This window comes from Helianthus annuus, chromosome 17 (assembly GCF_002127325.2).
Source record: "Helianthus annuus cultivar XRQ/B chromosome 17, HanXRQr2.0-SUNRISE, whole genome shotgun sequence".
Taxonomy (NCBI): domain Eukaryota; kingdom Viridiplantae; phylum Streptophyta; class Magnoliopsida; order Asterales; family Asteraceae; genus Helianthus; species Helianthus annuus.
In genome coordinates, this window is record NC_035449.2 from 148,299,945 (window position 1) to 148,316,057 (window position 16,113).

Below are 16,113 nucleotides of genomic sequence, written 5' to 3' on the forward strand. Positions count from 1 at the left end.
TTCGAATGGTGCAGCATTGATACTTGTGTGATAACTGTTATTATAAGAAAATTCTATTAAAGGTAAGTGTTCGTCCCAATTACCTCCAAAATCAATTACACAAGCTCTAAGCATGTCCTCCATTGTCTGAATTGTCCTTTCGCTTTGTCCGTCCGTTTGAGGATGATAAGCTGTGCTTAGATTTAACCTGGTTCCCATTGCTTTTTGGAAACTTGACCAAAAATGAGAAGTAAAACGGCTATCTCTATCGGAAACAATTGATAAAGGAATGCCATGTAAAGAAACGATTTCATTTACATACAATTTGGCTAATTGTTCCATACTAAAGGTTTCCTTCATTGGTAAGAAATGAGCTGACTTGGTTACCTATCTACAATCACCCAGATTGTATCATTACCTTTCCTTGTTTTAGGCAATTTGGTAACAAAATCCATTGTTATCAATTCCCATTTCCAAACTGGTATTTCTAATTGTTGTAACAATCCTGAGGGTTTCTGATGTTCAGCTTTAACTTGTGAGCAAGTTAAACATTTAGAAACATAGGCTGCTACATCCTTTTTCATTCCTATCCACCAGAAATTTTTCCTTAAATCCTGGTACATTTTATTACTTCCTGGATGCATGGTATATTTAGACTTATGGGCTTCTTCTAATATACGGTGACGTAAATTTCCTAATTTAGGTATCCACATTCTCTTTTGATGGAACCTCCAAATTCCATCTGTTCCTTGTTCTAATTCTTTAATCATTCCTTTTAATTTTTCAGTATCCTCCTTGATTACTGATTCTTGCGCTTTTCTAATTTGATTGTTTAAATCTACTTGTAGATTTAATTTAAGAGAACGTACCCTTCTTGGCTTTTCGTGATATTTTCGACTTAAAGCATCAGCTACCACATTGGCTTTTCCTGCATGATACTGGATATCACAATCATAATCACTAACTAATTCCATCCAGCGTCTCTGTCTCATATTCAATTCTTTTTGCTCGAAGACATATCTTAAACTCTTATGATCCGTAAATATGGTAAACTTACTACCATACAGATAATGTCTCCAAATCTTAAGGGCAAAAATTATGGCTCCTAATTCCAAATCATGGGTCGAATAATTTCCTTCATGACTCTTAAGCTGTCTAGATGCATAAGCTATAACCTTTTGACGTTGCATTAATACGCATCCATAACCTAACTTAGAAGCATCACAAAAGACTACAAAGTCTTTAGTTCCTTCTGGTAATGCTAGTATGGGTGTATGGGTTAATCTTTGCTTAAGGATTCTAAAGGCTTCTTCTTGTTTTGGTCCCCATTCAAACTTAACAGATTTACAGGTTAACTTAGTCAAAGGGATGGCTATCCTAGAAAAATCTCGAATAAATCTTCTATAATAACCGGCCAATCCTAAGAAACTTCTAACCTCAGTTGGTGACTCTGGGGTTTTCCATTTGGTAATTGCCTCGATCTTTGTTGGATCTACATGAATTCCTTCATGATTAACTAAATGTCCGAGAAATTGCACTTGTTCTAACCAAAATTCGCATTTTGAAAACTTAGCATAAAGCTTTTCTTTTCTTAATAAACTTAAAAATAAGTGCAAGTGCTTTGCATGCTCTTCTTTACTTTTAGAGTAAATGAGAATATCATCTATGAAGACAATTATGAATTTATCCAAATATGGCTTACATATTCGGTTCATCATGTCCATAAATGCGGCTGGGGCATTGGTTAAACCAAATGGCATGACAGTAAATTCATAATGACCATACCTTGTTCTGAATGCGGTTTTAGGAATATCCTCTTCCTGTACCTTTAATTGATGATATCCTGATCTTAAATCGATTTTAGAAAAAAATCGAGCTCCTTGAAGTTGATCAAACAAATCATCGATCCTCGGTAATGGGTACCGATTCTTAATTGTGACTTTGTTCAATTCACGGTAGTCAATGCACATACGCATTGATCCGTCCTTCTTTTTAACAAATAAAATCGGCGCTCCCCATGGCGATGCACTTGGCTGTATAAATCCTTTCTCCAACAATTCGTCTAATTGTTTCTTTAGTTCTTGCATTTCAGCGGGTGCCAAACGGTAAGGTGCTTTGGCAATCGGTGCTGTTCCTGGTAACAGGTGAATTCTGAATTCAACTTCCCTGTCTGGCGGTAGTCCTGGCAATTCTTCTGGAAAGACATCTGAAAATTGGGACACTACTGGAATGTCTTTTAATTCTTTTTCTTTAGTGTTAGTGATTATAGAAATCAAATACACTATAGATCCTTTCCTTATACAACTTGCAGTTTTCATTACAGAGATGAATTTAGGGGATCTAGATGGTTTATCTCCTTTAATTGTGATCTTTTCACCTCTTGGTGATTTTATCTGTATTGACTTTTGATCACATAAGATATTGGCTTTATTGGTTATTAACCAATCCATTCCTAATACGACATCAAATCCTACCAGATTCATTGGGTAAAGGTTTGCCATAAATTTTTGATTAAAAATTTCTATTCTTGCCCCCTGCAAGATTTCAGAAATCCTAACAGTTTCTCCATTTGCAGTTTCTACTAGACATTCTTGTGGTAGTTTAGTTAATGATTGATTTAGGAGTTTGCAAAATGAAGTATTAATAAAACTTTGGTTTGCACCAGAGTCAAATAATACTTTAGCAAAAATATCATTAACTAAAAACGTACCAGCAATGACGTCCGGAATTAGTCTAGCTTCGTCTGCAGTTAGCACGAATGCTCTAGCATTTTTAGGATTTTTGTTGGTTGCAGCTGGAGCCAATTTCGGACAGTTTGTTCTAATGTGACCTTTTTCTCCACAATTGAAACACATTCCATTACTGGATTTCTTCTTGCAATTCTCTTCCTTGTGTCCTGGGGCCTTGCAAAAATTACAGTAAGTAGAGCATCTTCCAAAATGCTTCTTTCTGCAGGCTTTGCAGTAGGGTGCAGAGGTAGAACCTACATTCCTACGATTGGAATTCCCAGAACGGAATTCTTGAGTAAGCCTTTGGGTTAGGTTTCTCCTCTGGTCTTCTTCTCTAGTACGGATTAACTCATCTGTCAAGGTATTGGCTAGTTCTACAGCTTCCTCTATGGTTTGGGGTCTAGCTGCCTTGACTACATGTCTAATCTCTCCAATTAATCCCCAGATATAACGGGAGATTAATACTGGTTCAGGTGATGCAAGGGTAGGTACTATCCTAGCATATTCAAAGAATGTGGTAGTGTAACCCTTACTATCTACTCCGGTCATTCTCAGATTCAGAAACTTATTTGCTATTTGTTCCTTTCCATTGGGAGGGCAGAATTTCCTTTCTACCATATTCTTAAATTCCTCCCATTCCATGTTATAAATTCTATCACTTCCTCTTGACTAGAGGATAGTGTTCCACCATTCTAAGGCTGCGTTTTTAAATAGATTTGAAGCAAACATTATCTTATCTTCTTCAGCACATTTGCTTATTTTTAAAACAGCCTCAGTTTTCTCTATCCAGCGTAGGGCTGCAATGGGTCCTTCATTGCCCGAGAATTCTATTGGTTTACAGAACCAGAATTCTTTGTAAGAACAACCATATGGCATGGTTCTTCTTCTTTTGGGAATGGGCGCTTGAAGTACGGGTCCATTGTTCACGCTGTTTTCCAGTTCACTGGGCCGTTTACTGCTATGCTTACTTTTATTATTCGCTTCTTGAACTGTTTGAATAATAAATGGCATTGCATCTATAATTCCTTGTGCCACTATATGTTGAACGGCACTATTATTCATTTGGTTTCCATTGTTATTGTTGTCCGGATTCTCGTTAACCACGTTAATGTTACTCTGGTTATCGTTATTCAGATTATCTTGATTTCCTTCGTCGGCCATCTGAATTTTAAACATTTACCAAATATTAATATCACAATTAATATTTGAATATAGCCAATCACATGACACACACGTTTAACCAAAAACGTCGAGCATTGCGACTTTTACTCTATTTATATAGTATGCATCATTACACACTAGTACAGAAATTAAAATTACAAGACCGACTGAAATGTAAAGCTACAATACTAATAGTATGCATCCGTAGTTTTTTTTTTTTCTAACACATACACACATATATTATTTTATTATTATTATTACTGTTTCTACCATCACCTTCACTGATATGGATTTATCCAAAAATCCATATTACGCTCATCGTATTTCCATACGAGGCGTTCTCCCACCTGTCGCATACGATCACTACTTTCTAAAATTTCCTCCCCAAAAGTCCTAAGTTCCTGGACATTTTCTGCACTCATTGGGGGTGCAGGTTCTAGGACTGGGTTTGGAAACTGAGGTATGGGTTCCTGATACGGAGGCATAGGGGCCTGGTACGGGTATGGATTCTCTAAAATTTCCCTAACATATGCATCACTAATGTTGTAGGGATCTTGAGGATCTAACCCTGGGTAAGCTCCTAAGTTGGGTATTGGCACATTTTCCTGTATTGGGTTTTGTTGCACGTAGTCCCTAACATCGTCCCACCAGGGGTCGTAATTGTTTGGGTCTAGAGGATCAGGTGCAGGTACCCTAGGTATCTCCTCCGGGTTGAAATCAGGCATTTCTATCTGGTCTTCTATTTCCATGGGTTGATCAGGATTTTGTGGTTGTGGTGCTAGCATTTGTTCCAGGTTTGGGTCGGCAGCAGTGGTTGCTAAAATATGGATATTAGCGATACCCCTATTGAGCATATCCTGATTATAAGCATCAGTTTCTCTTTTTGCTGCGGCTAACACTCGCTGTTCTTGCAACTTTTTCATTCTTTTCCTACGCTCGTGCGCTCCCCTACTGAACCATCCCCTCTTTTTCTGAGGAAATGGCTCTTCAGACTGAGCCTTAAACACAAAGATTCCTTCTTCTGTGTCAGCAGAATACCCTGAGAGGGCAGGCTGAGAAGAGGAGGTGCCTTCGCTCCTAGGCGAACCAGACAGTTGACGATAGGCGTCAGAAGGTCCTTGGTCACTCATACTGTAAACTAACAAATAGTCAGATAACACATAGCAAGAAATACAATTATACACGTATTTCCATAATTTATTTCCTAACAATTTGAATTTTGATGTCAGCAGAACACTTCTGTGGCTGAATCAGTGGCATAGCTCTGATACCACCTTCTGTCACAGCCCCCAATCCCTAGTTCCCGGGAACGGGCGGCCGTGAGCCAGTTTCGGTGGTATCACATTTATTTATCCAAATTGGCAGCGGAAATTTTCATCAGGACCGTAGTTAGGAAATATTTTAATCAGAGTAAACCACCATGTTTTATAACATTAAACATATGGGTAAAACCCAAGTTTTCAATACACACGTTTCATAGGAATACATCCTATTTATTTGAATAAAAACATCCATTTTATTATTAGGTAACTTTATTGCCACTTTTCCAAGCCTCCAGTGCTGTCCAGCTGGCTTCTATTTGGCTTTCACATTTTGTTACCTGAAACGCGTTTTAAAAACATTTTGTCAGTGGGAAATACTGGTGAGTGATTCCCAGTTTAATCAAGTTTAAGTAAAAACCAATTTGCAGTATTGAGGGCACATCCGCAATTACATTTGTATCCAAGACATCACAATTAACATCAGTGGTACGGTCATACTCAACTTATGGGATGTTACCACGCCAGTAACCAATTTTGTATACAAAACCCCAACATACCCACTATAATTGTATTCTTTACAAATACTCAATAACTGCTTTATATATATTTAATTAAGTGAGGTTTTGTAAAAACAGTAAACAAAAGGTTTACAAAAAGTGGATCAACTCACAAAAATGAGTATATAAAAAGAAGGATCACTCACATTGCTGTTTTAGTTTTTCGTAAGGGTTTCCTGGAGATAATCTATAAATTACACAAATGCACGTGTGTTAGTATAATAACCCATTTTAACATTAGTAATACCCTCCCCGAGACGGCATTCCAACGACTACGTCGGGCAGAACCACGACAGCCGTTACGGAACCCTAGATCAATCGGGCAGCGTATCTAATACGTCTCCAGGGGTTATAATACTTACATCGTAGCAGAACCTCGCTATTTTAGGGGGTATTGGACTCGGGTATAATGCCCACTATTTAAAAGTGTAGAGAGACAGAAAGAAAATTGAACGAAACGGACTGAAGGCCGATGGCCTCCATTTATAGGGCTGTAATTGAGTCCCCTCGCGGCCCGCGTGAAAGATAGGCCGGGTCTACGCGGCCCGCGTTGATCCTGGTCAACGGACTAGCTTGTCCGATTCACCCCCTAGACTCGCCACGATGATGACACGTGTCATCACCGGGCTGTGCCACTATCTTGCTCGCTCGCGGCCCGCATCAACTAAACCGAACATGTACGCGGCCCGCTTGGGCTTATGGTTTTGGCGATCTCCTGGTACATACTCGCGCGGCCCGCTTAAGCTTGAGGTGAGGCCCTACGCGGCCCGCCTCAACTTAACTTTTATTGTTTTTATTTGTTTTACATAGTATAATCTAGTTTGGGGCTCGGTTTTCACATACGGGGTACATATAAAGACATATTGATATATATATATATATATATATATATATATTAAGGTGTCAGAATTATTATGATAGGTGTCGGTTTTACCGAGGGTTGTTATAGAGGGGGTAGTTGAGGATGTTACGGGTAATGAAAGTGATGATGAAATTTCACCGGTTAAACCAAAAGAAACGATTGTTAAAAAACCGGGTTTGGGTGAAAACGAAAAGAATGAAAAAGTTGAGGGTGAACCGAGTCAAGTCCCGTTTCCATCGGCCCTACTTGACCCGGGAAAGAAAAATTTTATTGTGTCGAGAGGTCCTCAAAAAGAGGAGATGTGGGACATGTTTAAACAAGTGAAAATAAATCTCCCACTTCTCGATGCAATAAAACAAGTTCCCGTTTATGCAAAATTCTTAAAAGAGTTATGTACACAAAAAAGGCAAAACAAAAAGAAAGTGCCTAAGCGGGTGGATTTAACCGGGCAAGTGAGTGCGGTTTTGAATGGGGAGCTTCCTCCTAAGCTCCAAGATCCGGGCACACCATTGATTAATATACAAGTTGGAAATTTTCAAATGGCTAAGGCGTTGCTAGATCTTGGAGCCGGAGTCAGTATTCTACCGGGGGGCTTATATGACCAATATGACTTTGGTCCGTGAGCAAGGGTGGAGACAACGGTTGTGTTGGCCGATTTGTCTCATAAGTTACCTCGGGGTATGGTCCAAAATGTAATTGTCAAAATTGATGAGTTTTACTACCCGGTTGACTTTTTAGTCTTGGATTACTCATCGGCGGACCCTAAGCAACAACAAAATATAATTTTGGGTCGGCCGTTTTTAAGCACCGCACATGCTATTATTGATTGTAGATTTGGTACAGTTGATATGGCTTTTGGAAATAGGAAAATGCGTTTGAATGTTTTTACTAACAATTCTAATGCTAACGGTGTTGATGAGTGTTTCATGGCAGATATAGTTGATGGACCATACCCCGCGGAGTCTTGGGAGTGTCATATGTCGCCCAGGGTAAGAACTCGGCATGGGGAAGTCACCGCGGAGCTAGCTTGGTCGGGTAGCGGCTCCCGGAGTGAGATCACTCCGGCGGTTGGGAGGACCGTGCACTATCCCCCCCCCCAAGATGGTCATTGTTCTCTCCTAAATTGTTTTACAACCAACATTTGATTTGCAACTAGTTTTTAATTTAGTATTCTAAAACAACAATCCAAACCATTGATCTTTATTTTTCTGCAAATTAGATTAATTGTAGTTTAAGTGCAAAGCTATACAATCGACATACCTTCCACATACTCCCTGAGTTCGATACCCTCTTACCACTATCTATAGTTGTTTTGGGGATTAAATTTGCGTGTACCACGACAAACACGTCACTTACTCAGCAATTTTGTTTCAAAGTTGGGTAAATTAGTAAATTTTGTAAATGGAGTAAACGGGAGGATCATGGGATACTTTGACCATTGAAGAAAGTAGCCTACGTTAAAAGGCTTAAGGTATAATCTGCTAAATCATGGTCAAATTTGTGATAAAGGTCTTTTAAAATAATATTATGATTTGCAACTTGTTTAAATAAAAGAATCATAAGAAGAGCATTGCATATCTGATAAAGCACCAGAAAATCTGATAAATTACGAGAAAATCTGATACATTATCAGAATATCTAATAAATCATCAGAAATTCTGGTACCCAATCAGAAGACTTCTTAAAACAGAATTATTGAATGATTATTTGAACAAGTTCATACATTTCATCACCTTTAGCTATACCTCAAATTGACAAATTCATAATCGGTATTTTTGCATATTTTTAGTCTTCTTTATTTATTTTTTATTTTTTCTCTTTCTTTATTTGTTGTGGTTGAAAACGTCATATGACAGAAGTTTTTCTGGGGAGTCGTTAGTGGGTGTAGAGTTTTTTCACATCTTCATTAAATACACTGAAGTGACAATGGTAGGTTATCATGATAGATAAACTGAAAAATGGCCGCCTAAATCATTTAATGCAGAGAGTTCTATCTGGGTTATTCTTTATGCCACCTGATAGACAATTAATAACCAAGATTGTGGTAGACAAGATCTAGTAGGTAGATACCATTTATGGCAGTTTTTAAATTTACTATATATGTTTACCACATTAAGCAAACTCTGTCACCATCACTTAGGGATTCACCAGAAAACTTCTTCATCTTCTTCTAAACACATTCACATCTACACTTACTCAAAAAAAATATGCTTACCATTAGAGCTGATCGTTTCCCACTTCCTCAACATCCATACTACAACCTCAAACTCAGAACCAGCTTTGAGGGTCCTCTCTGGGAAGGATGTTAAACGGTGGTAAACATGCTGATGGCAAGTAACCTGAGGTATTCCCTCACTGCCAACATAACGATATTCCCAGAAATCCTTCAAACCTTCTGGCAAAATGCAACTTTTTCAGAAAGTCAGGATAGGGGACGAATATTCATTGAAAGTGAGGTGCTCAATCAAAGAGTTCGAATAACTGAAAGTATCATCAGAATGGCTTTTCAACTCAATGATGACAATAATGTTCTGATGTTCTCAAACTCTGAGATTGAAGAAACATTGGAGCACATGGGGTACAATCCTGAAAATGATCCCAGAGCAATCAACAAAAATGGCTTCATCAAGCCATGGCAGTTTCTGATCACTCAAATGGGTGCATGCTTCTCAAGGAAGGCCATAAATCATCATGAAGCATCCCATAAGTTATTAGAAACTATTCGAGCCGTCACATTAAACATTCCTTACAACTTCTCTTATTATTTAATGAGAGATTTTGCAAGCAACATGTGGTCGGGCAAGCCATTTTTGATGTATCCTCGTTTTCTAATGAAGATAATCACAAGCCAACTGGGCTTTGGAGGTATACCTGCAGGTTATCTCAGGGCAGAGATGAATCTTCAACAGAACATAAACATCAGTCTGCTTAGACCAACAAATAGAAATTCTGGTTTGGTGTCTGAACTTTGGGTATTTCTTGAGATAGAACATGGAGATGGAATAGATATTGATTAGGACTCTCTGTGTTTAAATCTTGTATGTGTAGATAGGTTATATGTTAATATATTTATATAATATGCTGCTTGTTTTGCTTTATTAACTTTCTTATGAAACGGGTAATGGGTAAACAAAAATGATCATCAGAAATAAAATTTTTGACTCAAAATTCTAAGTTTTTGATGACCAAAAACAAAATCTGGTAATACAAACTGTTTTTCTATTAAAACAAGAAAATATCAAAAAAAGGACAAGAGACTAGGATGCTACCAGAAAAACAGGTGTAAGTCTTCTAAATTTATCTCATTCCCTCTCATCATAAAAAAAAAATAAAAAAAAATGGTATACCTCAATATCGAAAGTGTTGCTTCAAAATCTGTTGAAAGGGTCCCAAGTTTAGGGGGAAAACACAACTAAGAAATTATGTTGACCTTTGTTCACCACATCAAAAGGGTCAAACAAAAGTCAGAACAAGAGGAAATACATTTATTGAATTTCTGATGACATGGAACTTTGACTTACAAAGAAAAAGAGGATGCAGATGAAGAAAATTAACTGAACCTCTTCACAAAGTGGGGTCCACAAAGATGAAAATGTGTCATACAACCGATAGCTTTCTCCAATCAGAATTCAGGTTAACATTTCAGTGAAAGGAATGATTGAAGAAACTACAAATTGAAGGAACAAGTTGAAAGGGCATAACCACGATTACACGATTAATCATCATTAAAGTCTTGATACCCACGATCCAACGGTTATATTCTGAACGAAAACTCACATCACACGATCTAACGGTAATAAAGACAATTAATGATCCTTTAACCGCCATTATATGACACGTTCCATATCCTCTTAACTTCATAAACCCGTAATTCTCTGCTAAAACCCTCACTCTATAAATCTCACTTAGCAGAAAATTCAAAAACCACACACCTTCTTCACGAAAACTTCAAACCAAATCTTTCCCTGTTTCTCACTCAAAATCCAAAAATCCCTAAACTTCAAACCCTAATTCACAAAATTCAACAATGGACGAAGTAAACCTCAACATACCAATTGTTCAACACGATGTACCTTTCATTGAAGATACAAAATTTCTACCAATGAAAGAAAACAATCTGCTAATGAATACAGAGCATTCAGAATATGATGTAACATGTCAACTTCTGATAGAGTATCTCATAAATTGTCCAATCTTAGGAGCTCAACAAAAGAAATAGAAGTACCAGAAAAGCTACTACAGCAATTTGTTCACACCTTTAATGAAATTGAAGAAAATCAGGTCTCTGCTCATGTATGGGAAAGTGTTTTTGTAACATTAACCCCTACAAGGGTGAGAGAATGGCTCGAACTACCTATGCTTGATAATTACATTGAAGCACCAAGCTGGGAAGAGTTATTAAGCTTTGTCATTGGGCTTGGTTACAAAAACAAGAAAATCAACAAAATTGGAGCAATTAGAAGAAACGAAATGCCAGCAATCTGGCAAGTAATGATGGAAGTGTTAAACAAATGTCTCACCTCACAAATAGGAGGTACTGATCAAATCAGTCAAGCTATTCTAACAATCATGTATGGACTCATAACTGGGTTCAAAATTAATTATGGGTCAGAAATTTTTAACTTGATCAAGAGGTCAATCATCACCAGAAATGGAAAAATAACCTCACATCTGCCATATCCAAGGTTAATTTCTGTTTTCATTACTGAAACATTTGTTGCAAGAGATATAGAAATTCCAACATTTGGAAGATATGTGGAGTTCGAATACCATGAAGGCCTGGAGTTCCAATCATGGATGGGAAACTGACAATGATATCCCTGAGTTACCAGAAAGCACGTTGTGCCTCATTGCACCAGACTCACAGTACAAAATACAGCATGAAGCACTTTTGACCAAATCAGACTCTCCAACAGAAAGTGTGACATCTGTGCTTGTGATGTCATTATACAACTCTGAACAATACAATATTAATAAAACAATGTGTTTTTGATCCCAATGTTTGTCATTTATGTTTGATTTTATGCACATGTCGATTTTTGATTGATTTTGAACTCAACATCGCTTTCTGGAGAGTTATACGCGAACTAATGCGTAAACACGATCAGTTTAACGCAACAAACACTCCGGAACAGCAACATAAGCTTAACATACTTTAAATAACCTTTACCTAACTTAGAAATAAGTTTTGAAGGCTTTGGTATGGCAAAAACAAGTTTATTCGCTCTCAGGGACTATTTGAGTGAATTTGCAAAAGTCGGCCGTTTCGTAAGGCAACGTACAGTCTAGAACTTGATCATAAGTTAAACATGCCATATATAACCTAAACATGGCTTAGAAATAAGCTTTGATAGGTTCGGTATGCGAAAACATGCTTATATGATCTTACGGGGACTAAAAGTGTCAAAAACGGCGTAAGTTTGCATTTTCGCGCATATCTTACGTTCTGGCCACATCTGGACATCCAAAATTTTTGTACACACTAAAATATTTTTATTTTAGTGATCGGCATGCAAAAAATTCCATTCGTGGCTTAATTTGGTTCGTTTTCGCGTCCGTTTGAAGTTCGTCGTAATTTAACGAACAACGTGACCGTACGACCAAACGAGCTGACATCCGAGAGTTCTCCGAGCATATTTTGAGTCCTCTAAACTTTATTGACCTTGTAGAGCCTTGAAAATGGCTTAATGGGTGTCAAAAGTGCCAAAAATGGACTCGAATGCATGCAGGGACCAAAACTGTCAATTATGAAACTTTACTGAACTGGGGAGCCCAGGCGGGGCGCGTAAGGTTTCCCCCTATCCTTACGTGGGCCGCGAGAGCATGCCAGTGACCAGAAAGTTTGTTTCAGCTGCTGTTTCATAATTCAGGGGACAAAAATGCAAATTTCTTGGTGTGGTGCGCAAGTTATCTCTTCCCCAAGGCTTTGTACCTGCTTGTGACAATTGTAGGGCCTTGATTCTTGCTTGGAGGTTACACAAACATGTGTAATGATCTTGTTGAGTTGCAACAACTATAAATAGCAAGGTCCATGCATTGTTTCATTTGCACATTCCCTCATTTCTTCTCTCTTATCTGCTTTGGAGCTCTATCAACTGAATTGGGACTTGTCTTCTTTGTAGAAAAGATAGCAAGGACTTTAGTGAGCATTCTTTCTTTCTTTTTATTGCTTACTAGTCTAAAAAGTCAAACAGTGTTTAACTTTCAGTTTGACCAGTCTTTGGTCAACGCAAAGTTCAGTTGAACTTTGCAACGTGATTGTAATCACGTCGGTTATAATCCTTAGTGATTATACCAGTTGATTACCACGTTAGCTAGGTGTAGTGATGAGTCAAAGTCCCGGTCAAAATGCGTTTTAGCATGCATTTTGCAACGGAGCTACTTTTAGGTATCAAAACACTTTGTTTTGTTACCAAATCAGTAGGTTAAACATGTTTTGACATGTTTAACTCGTCACTATTAGTTAGTGCTTGTTTAGGGTCGTAAGTTAAGCGGTCTAAACAACCGCTTACACTTCCGAACCCGACCCGTTTGGTCGATCTTTAAGACCCGACCAAGCTTAGTTAGTGATCATAGTTGCATAGGGAATAACCACTGAGGTTATACCTTATGATCACATAGGATTGGTTAGTCGTATGCTAGTTAGCTTGTAAGCCCATAGGAAATGACCAAAATGCCCTTTTGAAGCTAAATCCGTATTTTGCCTATGTGAACATATTTTTGACATGTAAACTGATTTAGTAACATGTTTAGGGATAATTAGGCATGAAAGACTTGGCATAGCACATAGTTAACCATCCGAACATAGCTTTACGCTAACGACGCCTTATAGTAGCTTATGTTACCATAATGTGTCGAAACGGGTCAAAAGCACTTAGGTAGACTTTCAAATCAGAATGTAAGGTCTATTAATCATACCATGTGAGTTCAAATACTCGTTTGATTTATAGAACCTCATTCTATCCTATCTCCCGATTTACGATCCGTTTATTAACATGGTTACCTATACTAGGTGCCGGTTGATTCTGTGATACTTGGAGCTTTAATTGGTCTTATTCTCAAGACTAATTAGCAATCCCAAGTGAGTATATAGTTCCCCTCTTTTACCGTTTTCAAATACTTTGGGGTGATACACATGTACATACGTGTTACTTTCGTGCATTTCATGCTTTTATGACATAAACATGCTAGTTTCATCTAGTACATATCATGTACAAGATTTCATTCATGTTTTGCTATGTATGTTAAGCATGCTAGCACATTGATTTGTTACTCATTTGCTGCATATGTTTACTTAGCATACGTGCACATTGTTTTACATGACATTTTTGCTATGTATGTTACTGAGCATACTAGCACATTGTTTTACATGAATATTTCTACTAGGCATGTTTACTTTGCATTCCTAGTACATGGTTTTCACATGCTACATTGGTTATGACATTTGGTGTGCTTAATCGGGACAATAATACATTCATTAACATTGATCACGCCGCTCGGTAGTATGTAATGGTACCATAGGAATTGACAACTCCCGTTTCCGACTTGCTAGGTTTGTTTGGAAGTTGGGAATGACAGAATTCGACTACATAACTTAGATGAACCTTTAATTTGTTTTAAGGTTTGTCGCCACAGTCGCAAGGCTTGAATGTATGCGATTAACATTACTACATAAATGTTTGTGATCATAAAGCATTGTTTTTCTGCAAAGCATAACATTTGATTTAAACTTAGGTTTATTCAAAAACCTTGTTTTGCACATTTTTCCTATGGTTGAATAATTACTTGTTATTCACCATAAATGACATTTGTTTCACATTGGCATCATCACGTAGTTCAAGTAGATGATTTCCTACTTGCTATGCATTTCATAGGTTATATATGATACATGTTACACATGACATTAAACATGGTTTATGCATGAACAATTTGACATTAAACATGAAATTTTGGTTGGTTATTGATAAGTGACTTATGTAACGGGGCTATGTGTTATATGATAAAAGCATGGTGGATACGCCGCTGGTACTTCCTATATATATAAGTGCTTTTATTATATTATACATTGTTGCGTTATCTAAGCTACTTGGGCAAGACATGAAACATTTTATACAAGAACATGACATTGTTTTACAAAGTACACATTTTATACAAATTCACTTTTACTTGGTTATTTATTTAACCATGCATTGTCCTTTCATCATCATTGATTTTCATATCGATTTTCGTATGATTTCAAAAAGGAAAACATTTTACAAGGTTCATGACTACATTTTGATAAACACTCTTTAAAACACAAAGTCATGAATCCGCACAAATAAAACCTATGTATCTCACATGCATTTTTATGCTGACGTGCCTATTTTTACATGTGTTTTCAGGTGCTAACGCATGATGATGCTTGTGCTATACTTAGGCGGACTTGGGCCTTAGTGACTTAAAAGACAATTATTATGTTATTTTAGTTTGAACTTAAAGACAATGTAAACTTTAATCTTAATAATACATAACTTTAATTGCCATGGTTGTTGAAACAATAATTCTGTCGCAATCACTCCCCGGCGTTTCCGCCGCGGTTTGTTGTTTTACGCGGTCGGGGTGTGACAGAAGAGTTGGTATCAGAGCCAATGGTTTTAGGGAATTAGGTTATTAGCAATGCTTTGACCTAGACTATAACTTTCTAGGACCCTAACACAAGTTTTCTTGTGTTTAGATATTAAAACAATACTTGTCACCTATCCTTATGTGATTACCAAAACATGAACACAATTTTCCAAAATGATTTTGAAATCAATCATCTATCCTTAGATGATTTCTTTTGGCTTAGTGCCTTCCGAATTTTCAAAATCTCGTAAATAATGTGAACACGTGCAAACTGGAAGAGTGAATGCCTGTACCCTGAGTTTTCTGTCTAAGGCTAGAGTGTTCGTACAAATCCGCAGTATCGGACCAGTCATTCTTACCTGGGAACTCTTGGGGTGAGTGTTTACTTATAGGCGAGCATATCTTCGGTGATACATTATTATGACTCATTTACTTTGATTTGTCACTGTGTGTTGTTTGTTTGCTTTGTGGTAACAAACAAACGACCACCATCCTTTCTTTTGTTGATATTTTTGTCATCTCATTTTTCATCACATCATCTCACTCGTTTTCTCTCATGTTTCCTCTTTTTGAATGCCTCCTCGACGTAACGTCCAGCAACCTGATGCCGAACTGGCAGCTATTATAGCACAGTAGATGGTTGCTATGCTACCTGGTCTCATAACTCAAGTAAACCAAGCCATCAATAACAATGTTAATGCACCAGCTCCGTGCAACTTTAAACAGTTTAACTCGGCTAAACCACTCAAGTTTAGTGGTACTGAAGGAACAACAGGGCTTCTCCAGTGGTTTGAGAGTCTTGAGAGCACATTTCGCCATGTTCAGTGTCCGAACAATCGTAAGGTCGAGTTTGCCTCGAGTGTATTTCAAAAGAGGGCTCTTACCTGGTGGAATGGGGTAATGAGAGACCGAGGTGCTGATGTTGCTTTGGGTCAGACTTGGGAGGAACTGAGAGCTCT